This window comes from Protomyctophum bolini (assembly GCF_963924005.1).
Source record: "Protomyctophum bolini genome assembly, chromosome: 2".
Lineage (NCBI taxonomy): Eukaryota > Metazoa > Chordata > Actinopteri > Myctophiformes > Myctophidae > Protomyctophum > Protomyctophum bolini.
Genome location: NC_137863.1, coordinates 33,229,397 through 33,242,822, shown reverse-complemented (window position 1 = coordinate 33,242,822; position 13,426 = coordinate 33,229,397).

Here is a 13,426-nt window from a genome sequence, read left to right as displayed (position 1 = left end):
CCCACGGTCCAAAATGATGAGAAACGAGGCTAACTTTTTTTTTCAAAATTTCAAAAAACATGGGCTATAACCCACCGTTTTTTTCATTTTTCATTTTTTTCAAATCCTCAAAAATGATGAAAAACGGCGTGCCATAGTATGCCGTACGATATGGGCTATAGCTCACGGTCCAAAATGATGAGAAACGAGGCTAACTTTTTTTTCAAAATTTCAAAAAACATGGGCTATAACCCACCGTTTTTATTCATTTTTCATTTTTTTCAAATCCTCAAAAATGATGAAAAACGGCGTGCCATAGTATGCCGTACGATATGGGCTATAGCCCACGGTCCAAAATGATGAGAAACGAGGCTAACTTTTTTTTTCAAAATTTCAAAAAACATGGGCTATAACCCACCGTTTTTTTCATTTTTCATTTTTTTCAAATCCTCAAAAATGATGAAAAACGGCGTGCCATAGTATGCCGTACGATATGGGCTATAGCCCACGGTCCAAAATGATGAGAAACGAGGCTAACTTTTTTTTTCAAAATTTCAAAAAACATGGGCTATAACCCACCGTTTTTTTCATTTTTCATTTTTTTCAAATCCTCAAAAATGATGAAAAACGGCGTGCCATAGTATGCCGTACGATATGGGCTATAGCCCACGGTCCAAAATGATGAGAAACGAGGCTAACTTTTTTTTTCAAAATTTCAAAAAACATGGGCTATAACCCACCGTTTTTTTCATTTTTCATTTTTTTCAAATCCTCAAAAATGATGAAAAACGGCATGCCATAGTATGCCGTACGATATGGGCTATAGCCCACGGTCCAAAATGATGAGAAACGAGGCTAACTTTTTTTTTCAAAATTTCAAAAAACATGGGCTATAACCCACCGTTTTTTTCATTTTTCATTTTTTTCAAATCCTCAGAAATGATGAAAAACGGCGTGCCATAGTATGCCGTACGATATGGGCTATAGCCCACGGTCCAAAATGATGAGAAACGAGGCTAACTTTTTTTTTCAAAATTTCAAAAAACATGGGCTATAACCCACCGTTTTTTTCATTTTTCATTTTTTTCAAATCCTCAAAAATGATGAAAAACGGCATGCCATAGTATGCCGTACGATATGGGCTATAGCCCACGGTCCAAAATGATGAGAAACGAGGCTAACTTTTTTTTTCAAAATTTCAAAAAACATGGGCTATAACCCACCGTTTTTTTCATTTTTCATTTTTTTCAAATCCTCAAAAATGATGAAAAACAGCGTGCCATAGTATGCCGTACGATATGGGCTATAGCCCACGGTCCAAAATGATGAGAAACGAGGCTAACTTTTTTTTCCAAAATTTCAAAAAACATGGGCTATAACCCACCGTTTTTTTCATTTTTCATTTTTTTCAAATCCTCAAAAATGATGAAAAACGGCATGCCATAGTATGCCGTACGATATGGGCTATAGCCCACGGTCCAAAATGATGAGAAACGAGGCTAACTTTTTTTTTCAAAATTTCAAAAAACATGGGCTATAACCCACCGTTTTTTTCATTTTTCATTTTTTTCGAATCCTCAAAAATGATGAAAAACGGCGTGCCATAGTATGCCGTACGATATGGGCTATAGCCCACGGTCCAAAATGATGAGAAACGAGGCTAACTTTTTTTTTCAAAATTTCAAAAAACATGGGCTATAACCCACCGTTTTTTTCATTTTTCATTTTTTTCAAATCCTCAAAAATGATGAAAAACGGCGTGCCATAGTATGCCGTACGATATGGGCTATAGCCCACGGTCCAAAATGATGAGAAACGAGGCTAACTTTTTTTTTCAAAATTTCAAAAAACATGGGCTATAACCCACCGTTTTTTTCATTTTTCATTTTTTTCGAATCCTCAAAAATGATGAAAAACGGCGTGCCATAGTATGCCGTACGATATGGGCTATAGCCCACGGTCCAAAATGATGAGAAACGAGGCTAACTTTTTTTTTCAAAATTTCAAAAAACATGGGCTATAACCCACCGTTTTTTTCATTTTTCATTTTTTTCAAATCCTCAAAAATGATGAAAAACGGCGTGCCATAGTATGCCGTACGATATGGGCTATAGCTCACGGTCCAAAATGATGAGAAACGAGGCTAACTTTTTTTTCAAAATTTCAAAAAACATGGGCTATAACCCACCGTTTTTATTCATTTTTCATTTTTTTTCAAATCCTCAAAAATGATGAAAAACGGCGTGCCATAGTATGCCGTACGATATGGGCTATAGCCCACGGTCCAAAATGATGAGAAACGAGGCTAACTTTTTTTTTCAAAATTTCAAAAAACATGGGCTATAACCCACCGTTTTTTTCATTTTTCATTTTTTTCAAATCCTCAAAAATGATGAAAAACGGCGTGCCATAGTATGCCGTACGATATGGGCTATAGCCCACGGTCCAAAATGATGAGAAACGAGGCTAACTTTTTTTTTCAAAATTTCAAAAAACATGGGCTATAACCCACCGTTTTTTTCATTTTTCATTTTTTTCAAATCCTCAAAAATGATGAAAAACGGCGTGCCATAGTATGCCGTACGATATGGGCTATAGCCCACGGTCCAAAATGATGAGAAACGAAGCTAACTTTTTTTTTCAAAATTTCAAAAAACATGGGCTATAACCGGCTATAACCCACCGTTTTTTTCATTTTTCATTTTTTTCAAATCCTCAAAAATGATGAAAAACGGCGTGCCATAGTATGCCGTACGATATGGGCTATAGCCCACGGTCCAAAATGATGAGAAACGAGGCTAACTTTTTTTTTCAAAATTTCAAAAAACATGGGCTATAACCCACCGTTTTTTTCATTTTTCATTTTTTTCAAATCCTCAAAAATGATGAAAAACGGCGTGCCATAGTATGCCGTACGATATGGGCTATAGCCCACAGTCAAAAATGATGAGAAACGAGGCTAACTTTTTTTTTCAAAATTTCAAAAAACATGGGCTATAACCCACCGTTTTTTTCATTTTTCATTTTTTTCAAATCCTCAAAAATGATGAAAAACGGCATGCCATAGTATGCCGTACGATATGGGCTATAGCCCACGGTCCAAAATGATGAGAAACGAGGCTAACTTTTTTTTTCAAAATTTCAAAAAACATGGGCTATAACCCACCGTTTTTTTCATTTTTCATTTTTTTCAAATCCTCAAAAATGATGAAAAACGGCGTGCCATAGTATGCCGTACGATATGGGCTATAGCCCACGGTCCAAAATGATGAGAAACGAGGCAAACTTTTTTTTTCAAAATTTCAAAAAACATGGGCTATAACCCACCGTTTTTTTCATTTTTCATTTTTTTCAAATCCTCAAAAATGATGAAAAACGGCGTGCCATAGTATGCCGTACGATATGGGCTATAGCCCACGGTCCAAAATGATGAGAAACGAGGCTAACTTTTTTTTTCAAAATTTCAAAAAACATGGGCTATAACCCACCGTTTTTTTCATTTTTCATTTTTTTCAAATCCTCAAAAATGATGAAAAACGGCATGCCATAGTATGCCGTACGATATGGGCTATAGCCCACGGTCCAAAATGATGAGAAACGAGGCTAACTTTTTTTTTCAAAATTTCAAAAAACATGGGCTATAACCCACCGTTTTTTTCATTTTTCATTTTTTTCAAATCCTCAAAAATGATGAAAAACAGCGTGCCATAGTATGCCGTACGATATGGGCTATAGCCCACGGTCCAAAATGATGAGAAACGAGGCTAACTTTTTTTTCCAAAATTTCAAAAAACATGGGCTATAACCCACCGTTTTTTTCATTTTTCATTTTTTTCAAATCCTCAAAAATGATGAAAAACGGCATGCCATAGTATGCCGTACGATATGGGCTATAGCCCACGGTCCAAAATGATGAGAAACGAGGCTAACTTTTTTTTTCAAAATTTCAAAAAACATGGGCTATAACCCACCGTTTTTTTCATTTTTCATTTTTTTCAAATCCTCAAAAATGATGAAAAACGGCATGCCATAGTATGCCGTACGATATGGGCTATAGCCCACGGTCCAAAATGATGAGAAACGAGGCTAACTTTTTTTTTCAAAATTTCAAAAAACATGGGCTATAACCCACCGTTTTTTTCATTTTTCATTTTTTTCAAATCCTCAAAAATGATGAAAAACGGCGTGCCATAGTATGCCGTACGATATGGGCTATAGCCCACGGTCCAAAATGATGAGAAACGAGGCTAACTTTTTTTTCCAAAATTTCAAAAAACATGGGCTATAACCCACCGTTTTTTTCATTTTTCATTTTTTTCAAATCCTCAAAAATGATGAAAAACGGCGTGCCATAGTATGCCGTACGATATGGGCTATAGCCCACGGTCCAAAATGATGAGAAACGAGGCTAACTTTTTTTTTCAAAATTTCAAAAAACATGGGCTATAACCCACCGTTTTTTTCATTTTTCATTTTTTTCAAATCCTCAAAAATGATGAAAAACGGCGTGCCATAGTATGCCGTACGATATGGGCTATAGCCCACGGTCCAAAATGATGAGAAACGAGGCTAACTTTTTTTTCCAAAATTTCAAAAAACATGGGCTATAACCCACCGTTTTTTTCATTTTTCATTTTTTTTAAATCCTCAAAAATGATGAAAAACGGCGTGCCATAGTATGCCGTACGATATGGGCTATAGCCCACGGTCCAAAATGATGAGAAACGAGGCTAACTTTTTTTTTCAAAATTTCAAAAAGCATGGGCTATAACCCACCGTTTTTTTTCATTTTTCATTTTTTTCAAATCCTCGAAAATGATGAAAAACGGCATGCCATAGTATGCCGTACGATATGGGCTATAGCCCACGGTCCAAAATGATGAGAAACGAGGCTAACTTTTTTTTTCAAAATTTCAAAAAACATGGGCTATAACCCACCGTTTTTTTTATTTTTCATTTTTTTCAAATCCTCAAAAATGATGAAAAACGGCGTGCCATAGTATGCCGTACGATATGGGCTATAGCCCACGGTCCAAAATGATGAGAAACGAGGCTAACTTATTTTTTCAAAATTTCAAAAAACATGGGCTATAACCCACCGTTTTTTTCATTTTTCATTTTTTTCAAATCCTCAAAAATGATGAAAAACGGCGTGCCATAGTATGCCGTACGATATGGGCTATAGCCCACGGTCCAAAATGATGAGAAACGAGGCTAACTTTTTTTTTCAAAATTTCAAAAAACATGGGCTATAACCCACCGTTTTTTTCATTATTCATTTTTTTCAAATCCTCAAAAATGATGAAAAACGGCATGCCATAGTATGCCGTACGATATGGGCTATAGCCCACGGTCCAAAATGATGAGAAACGAGGCTAACTTTTTTTTTCAAAATTTCAAAAAACATGGGCTATAACCCACCGTTTTTTTCATTTTTCATTTTTTTCAAATCCTCAAAAATGATGAAAAACGGCGTGCCATAGTATGCCGTACGATATGGGCTATAGCCCACGGTCCAAAATGATGAGAAACGAGGCTAACTTTTTTTTTCAAAATTTCAAAAAACATGGGCTATAACCCACCGTTTTTTTCATTTTTCATTTTTTTCAAATCCTCAAAAATGATGAAAAACGGCGTGCCATAGTATGCCGTACGATATGGGCTATAGCCCACGGTCCAAAATGATGAGAAACGAGGCTAACTTTTTTTTCCAAAATTTCAAAAAACATGGGCTATAACCCACCGTTTTTTTCATTTTTCATTTTTTTCAAATCCTCAAAAATGATGAAAAACGGCGTGCCATAGTATGCCGTACGATATGGGCTATAGCCCACGGTCCAAAATGATGAGAAACGAGGCTAACTTTTTTTTTCAAAATTTCAAAAAACATGGGCTATAACCCACCGTTTTTTTCATTTTTCATTTTTTTCAAATCCTCAAAAATGATGAAAAACGGCGTGCCATAGTATGCCGTACGATATGGGCTATAGCCCACGGTCCAAAATGATGAGAAACGAGGCTAACTTTTTTTTCCAAAATTTCAAAAAACATGGGCTATAACCCACCGTTTTTTTCATTTTTCATTTTTTTCAAATCCACAAAAATGATGAAAAACGGCGTGCCATAGTATGCCGTACGATATGGGCTATAGCCCACGGTCCAAAATGATGAGAAACGAGGCTAACTTTTTTTTTAAAAATTTCAAAAAACATGGGCTATAACCCACCGTTTCTTTCATTTATAATTTTTTTCAAATCCTCAAAAATGATGAAAAACGGCGTGCCATAGTATGCCGTACGATATGGGCTATAGCCCACGGTCCAAAATGATGAGAAACGAGGCTAACTTTTTTTTTCAAAATTTAAAAAAACATGGGCTATAACCCACCGTTTTTTTCATTTTTCATTTTTTTCAAATCCTCAAAAATGATGAAAAACGGCGTGCCATAGTATGCCGTACGATATGGGCTATAGCCCACGGTCCAAAATGATGAGAAACGAGGCTAACTTTTTTTTTCAAAATTTCAAAAAACATGGGCTATAACCCACCGTTTTTTTCATTTTTCATTTTTTTCAGATCCTCAAAAATGATGAAAAACGGCGTGCCATAGTATGCCGTACGATATGGGCTATAGCCCACGGTCCAAAATGATGAGAAACGAGGCTAACTTTTTTTTTCAAAATTTCAAAAAACATGGGCTATAACCCACCGTTTTTTTCATTTTTCATTTTTTTCAAATCCTCAAAAATGATGAAAAACGGCGTGCCATAGTATGCCGTACGATATGGGCTATAGCCCACGGTCCAAAATGATGAGAAACGAGGCTAACTTTTTTTTTCAAAATTTCAAAAAACATGGGCTATAACCCATCGTTTTTGTCATTTCGTCATTTTTTTCAAATCTTCAAAAATGATGAAAAACTGCGCGCTATAGTATGCCGTACGATATGGGCTATAGCCCACGGTCCAAAATGATGAGAAACGAGGCTAACTTTTTTTTTCAAAATTTCAAAAAACATGGGCTATAACCCACCGTTTTTATTCATTTTTCATTTTTTTCAAATCCTCAAAAATGATGAAAAACGGCGTGCCATAGTATGCCGTACGATATGGGCTATAGCCCACGGTCCAAAATGATGAGAAACGAGGCTAACTTTTTTTTTCAAAATTTCAAAAAACATGGGCTATAACCCACCGTTTTTTTCATTTTTCATTTTTTTCAAATCCTCAAAAATGATGAAAAACGGCGTGCCATAGTATGCCGTACGATATGGGCTATAGCCCACGGTCCAAAATGATGAGAAACGAGGCTAACTTTTTTTTCCAAAATTTCAAAAAACATGGGCTATAACCCACCGTTTTTTTCATTTTTCATTTTTTTCAAATCCTCAAAAATGATGAAAAACGGCGTGCCATAGTATGCCGTACGATATGGGCTATAGCCCACGGTCCAAAATGATGAGAAACGAGGCTAACTTTTTTTTTCAAAATTTCAAAAAACATGGGCTATAACCCACCGTTTTTTTTCATTTTTCATTTTTTTCAAATCCTCAAAAATGATGAAAAACGGCGTGCCATAGTATGCCGTACGATATGGGCTATAGCCCACGGTCCAAAATGATGAGAAACGAGGCTAACTTTTTTTTCCAAAATTTCAAAAAACATGGGCTATAACCCACCGTTTTTTTCATTTTTCATTTTTTTCAAATCTTCAAAAATGATGAAAAACTGCGCGCTATAGTATGCCGTACGATATGGGCTATAGCCCACGGTCCAAAATGATGAGAAACGAGGCTAACTTTTTTTTTCAAAATTTCAAAAAACATGGGATATAACCCATCGTTTTTGTCATTTCGTCATTTTTTTTCAAATCTTCAAAAATGATGAAAAACGGCGTGGCATAGTATGCCGTACGATATGGGCTATAGCCCACGGTCCAAAATGATGAGAAACGAGACTAACTTTTTTTTTCAAAATTTCAAAAAACATGGGCTATAACCCACCGTTTTTTTCATTTTTCATTTTTTTCAAATCCTCAAAAATGATGAAAAACGGCGCGCTATAGTATGCCGTACGATATGGGCTATAGCCCACGGTCCAAAATGATGAGAAACGAGGCTAACTTTTTTTTTCAAAATTTCAAAAAACATGGGCTATAACCCATCGTTTTTGTCATTTCGTCATTTTTTTCAAATCTTCAAAAATGATGAAAAACGGCGTGCCATAGTATGCCGTACGATATGGGCTATAGCCCACGGTCCAAAATGATGAGAAACGAGACTAACTTTTTTTTTCAAAATTTCAAAAAACATGGGCTATAACCCACCGTTTTTTTCATTTTTCATTTTTTTCAAATCCTCAAAAATGATGAAAAACGGCGTGCCATAGTATGCCGTACGATATGGGCTATAGCCCACGGTCCAAAATGATGAGAAACGAGGCTAACTTTTTTTTCAAAATTTCAAAAAACATGAGCTATAACCCACCGTTTTTATTCATTTTTCATTTTTTTCAAATCCTCAAAAATGATGAAAAACGGCGTGCCATAGTATGCCGTACGATATGGGCTATAGCCCACGGTCCAAAATGATGAGAAACGAGGCTAACTTTTTTTTTCAAAATTTCAAAAAACATGGGCTATAACCCACCGTTTTTTTCATTTTTCATTTTTTTCAAATCCTCAAAAATGATGAAAAACGGCGTGCCATAGTATGCCGTACGATATGGGCTATAGCCCACGGTCCAAAATGATGAGAAACGAGGCTAACTTTTTTTTTCAAAATTTCAAAAAACATGGGCTATAACCCACCGTTTTTTTCATTTTTCATTTTTTTCAAATCCTCAAAAATGATGAAAAACGGCGTGCCATAGTATGCCGTACGATATGGGCTATAGCCCACGGTCCAAAATGATGAGAAACGAGGCTAACTTTTTTTTTCAAAATTTCAAAAAACATGGGCTATAACCCATCGTTTTTGTCATTTCGTCATTTTTTTCAAATCTTCAAAAATGATGAAAAACTGCGCGCTATAGTATGCCGTACGATATGGGCTATAGCCCACGGTCCAAAATGATGAGAAACGAGGCTAACTTTTTTTTTCAAAATTTCAAAAAACATGGGCTATAACCCACCGTTTTTTTCATTTTTCATTTTTTTCAAATCCTCAAAAATGATGAAAAACGGCGTGCCATAGTATGCCGTACGATATGGGCTATAGCCCACGGTCCAAAATGATGAGAAACGAGGCTAACTTTTTTTTCCAAAATTTCAAAAAACATGGGCTATAACCCACCGTTTTTTTCATTTTTCATTTTTTTCAAATCCTCAAAAATGATGAAAAACGGCGTGCCATAGTATGCCGTACGATATGGGCTATAGCCCACGGTCCAAAATGATGAGAAACGAGGCTAACCTTTTTTTCAAAATTTCAAAAAACATGGGCTATAACCCACCGTTTTTATTCATTTTTCATTTTTTTCAAATCCTCAAAAATGATGAAAAACGGCGTGCCATAGTATGCCGTACGATATGGGCTATAGCCCACGGTCCAAAATGATGAGAAACGAGGCTAACTTTTTTTTTCAAAATTTCAAAAAACATGGGCTATAACCCACCGTTTTTTTCATTTTTCATTTTTTTCAAATCCTCAAAAATGATGAAAAACGGCGTGCCATAGTATGCCGTACGATATGGGCTATAGCCCACGGTCCAAAATGATGAGAAACGAGGCTAACTTTTTTTTTCAAAATTTCAAAAAACATGGGCTATAACCCACCGTTTTTTTCATTTTTCATTTTTTTCAAATCCTCAAAAATGATGAAAAACGGCGTGCCATAGTATGCCGTACGATATGGGCTATAGCCCACGGTCCAAAATGATGAGAAACGAGGCTAACTTTTTTTTTCAAAATTTCAAAAAACATGGGCTATAACCCACCGTTTTTTTCATTTTTCATTTTTTTCAAATCCTCAAAAATGATGAAAAACGGCGTGCCATAGTATGCCGTACGATATGGGCTATAGCCCACGGTCCAAAATGATGAGAAACGAGGCTAACTTTTTTTTTCAAAATTTCAAAAAACATGGGCTATAACCCACCGTTTTTTTCATTTTTCATTTTTTTCAAATCCTCAAAAATGATGAAAAACGGCGTGCCATAGTATGCCGTACGATATGGGCTATAGCCCACGGTCCAAAATGATGAGAAACGAGGCTAACTTTTTTTTTCAAAATTTCAAAAAACATGGGCTATAACCCATCGTTTTTGTCATTTCGTCATTTTTTTCAAATCTTCAAAAATGATGAAAAACTGCGCGCTATAGTATGTCGTACGATATGGGCTATAGCCCACGGTCCAAAATGATGAGAAACGAGGCTAACTTTTTTTTTCAAAATTTCAAAAAACATGGGCTATAACCAGGGGGGCAGTCAGACAGATATTTTGTGAAGCCACTAAGGAAATGAAAGTTCATATAATGGCCTGTTGTGGCGCTGTCATTGGGCTCAAAAAAACCCATAGCCCCATAGAAGTCCATGTATTTGGGCCCAACTTCACCTAGACTGTATTACCTTAATAAACATGGTCATTAATACTTTTTTCTTCCAGTCACTAGTTTAAAGTCTCATTTCTAATGTCATAATATTCTTTTTGGATAATTATGGTCCCATTTATAAAAAAAATGACTATAAAGTCGCGCATGTTCTGAGGGGCGTGGCTACCGTTACAGTCTATGAACGGGATCCCCCACCCACTCGAGTCAAAATAAAAACCAACGAAGAAGAAGGGGGGAAGTCCCGCCTCGTTGTCTGGGCCAGCCAATGGCCAGCTGGGCCCAAACGGATCTAGAAAGATGGCGACTTCCATTGCAAGGACTGACAGGCTTCATTTTACGTTCATGTTAGACCCGCGGAACGCTTTGTCCATATTTTTTACAGTCTATGGCTATAACCCACCGTTTTTTTCATTTTTCATTTTTTTCAAATCCTCAAAAATGATGAAAAACGGCGTGCCATAGTATGCCGTACGATATGGGCTATAGCCCACGGTCCAAAATGATGAGAAACGAGGCTAACTTTTTTTTTCAAAATTTCAAAAAACATGGGCTATAACCCACCGTTTTTTTCATTTTTCATTTTTTTCAAATCCTCAAAAATGATGAAAAACGGCGTGCCATAGTATGCCGTACGATATGGGCTATAGCTCACGGTCCAAAATGATGAGAAACGAGGCTAACTTTTTTTTCAAAATTTCAAAAAACATGGGCTATAACCCACCGTTTTTATTCATTTTTCATTTTTTTCAAATCCTCAAAAATGATGAAAAACGGCGTGCCATAGTATGCCGTACGATATGGGCTATAGCCCACGGTCCAAAATGATGAGAAACGAGGCTAACTTTTTTTTTCAAAATTTCAAAAAACATGGGCTATAACCCACCGTTTTTTTCATTTTTCATTTTTTTCAAATCCTCAAAAATGATGAAAAACGGCGTGCCATAGTATGCCGTACGATATGGGCTATAGCCCACGGTCCAAAATGATGAGAAACGAGGCTAACTTTTTTTTTCAAAATTTCAAAAAACATGGGCTATAACCCACCGTTTTTTTCATTTTTCATTTTTTTCAAATCCTCAAAAATGATGAAAAACGGCGTGCCATAGTATGCCGTACGATATGGGCTATAGCCCACGGTCCAAAATGATGAGAAACGAAGCTAACTTTTTTTTTCAAAATTTCAAAAAACATGGGCTATAACCCACCGTTTTTTCATTTTTCATTTTTTTCAAATCCTCAAAAATGATGAAAAACGGCGTGCCATAGTATGCCGTACGATATGGGCTATAGCCCACGGTCCAAAATGATGAGAAACGAGGCTAACTTTTTTTTCCAAAATTTCAAAAAACATGGGCTATAACCCACCGTTTTTTTCATTTTTCATTTTTTTCAAATCCTCAAAAATGATGAAAAACGGCGTGCCATAGTATGCCGTACGATATGGGCTATAGCCCACGGTCAAAAATGATGAGAAACGAGGCTAACTTTTTTTTTCAAAATTTCAAAAAACATGGGCTATAACCCACCGTTTTTTTCATTTTTCATTTTTTTCAAATCCTCAAAAATGATGAAAAACGGCATGCCATAGTATGCCGTACGATATGGGCTATAGCCCACGGTCCAAAATGATGAGAAACGAGGCTAACTTTTTTTTTCAAAATTTCAAAAAACATGGGCTATAACCCACCGTTTTTTTCATTTTTCATTTTTTTCAAATCCTCAAAAATGATGAAAAACGGCGTGCCATAGTATGCCGTACGATATGGGCTATAGCCCACGGTCCAAAATGATGAGAAACGAGGCTAACTTTTTTTTTCAAAATTTCAAAAAACATGGGCTATAACCCACCGTTTTTTTCATTTTTCATTTTTTTCAAATCCTCAAAAATGATGAAAAACGGCGTGCCATAGTATGCCGTACGATATGGGCTATAGCCCACGGTCCAAAATGATGAGAAACGAGGCTAACTTTTTTTTTCAAAATTTCAAAAAACATGGGCTATAACCCACCGTTTTTTTCATTTTTCATTTTTTTCAAATCCTCAAAAATGATGAAAAACGGCATGCCATAGTATGCCGTACGATATGGGCTATAGCCCACGGTCCAAAATGATGAGAAACGAGGCTAACTTTTTTTTTCAAAATTTCAAAAAACATGGGCTATAACCCACCGTTTTTTTCATTTTTCATTTTTTTCAAATCCTCAAAAATGATGAAAAACAGCGTGCCATAGTATGCCGTACGATATGGGCTATAGCCCACGGTCCAAAATGATGAGAAACGAGGCTAACTTTTTTTTCCAAAATTTCAAAAAACATGGGCTATAACCCACCGTTTTTTTCATTTTTCATTTTTTTCAAATCCTCAAAAATTATGAAAAACGGCATGCCATAGTATGCCGTACGATATGGGCTATAGCCCACGGTCCAAAATGATGAGAAACGAGGCTAACTTTTTTTTCCAAAATTTCAAAAAACATGGGCTATAACCCACCGTTTTTTTCATTTTTCATTTTTTTTAAATCCTCAAAAATGATGAAAAACGGCGTGCCATAGTATGCCGTACGATATGGGCTATAGCCCACGGTCCAAAATGATGAGAAACGAGGCTAACTTTTTTTTCCAAAATTTCAAAAAACATGGGCTATAACCCACCGTTTTTTTCATTTTTCATTTTTTTCAAATCCTCAAAAATGATGAAAAACGGCGTGCCATAGTATGCCGTACGATATGGGCTATAGCCCACGGTCCAAAATGATGAGAAACGAGGCTAACTTTTTTTTTCAAAATTTCAAAAAACATGGGCTATAACCCACCGTTTTTTTCATTTTTCATTTTTTTCAAATCCTCAAAAATGATGAAAAACGGCGTGCCATAGTATGCCGTACGATATGGGC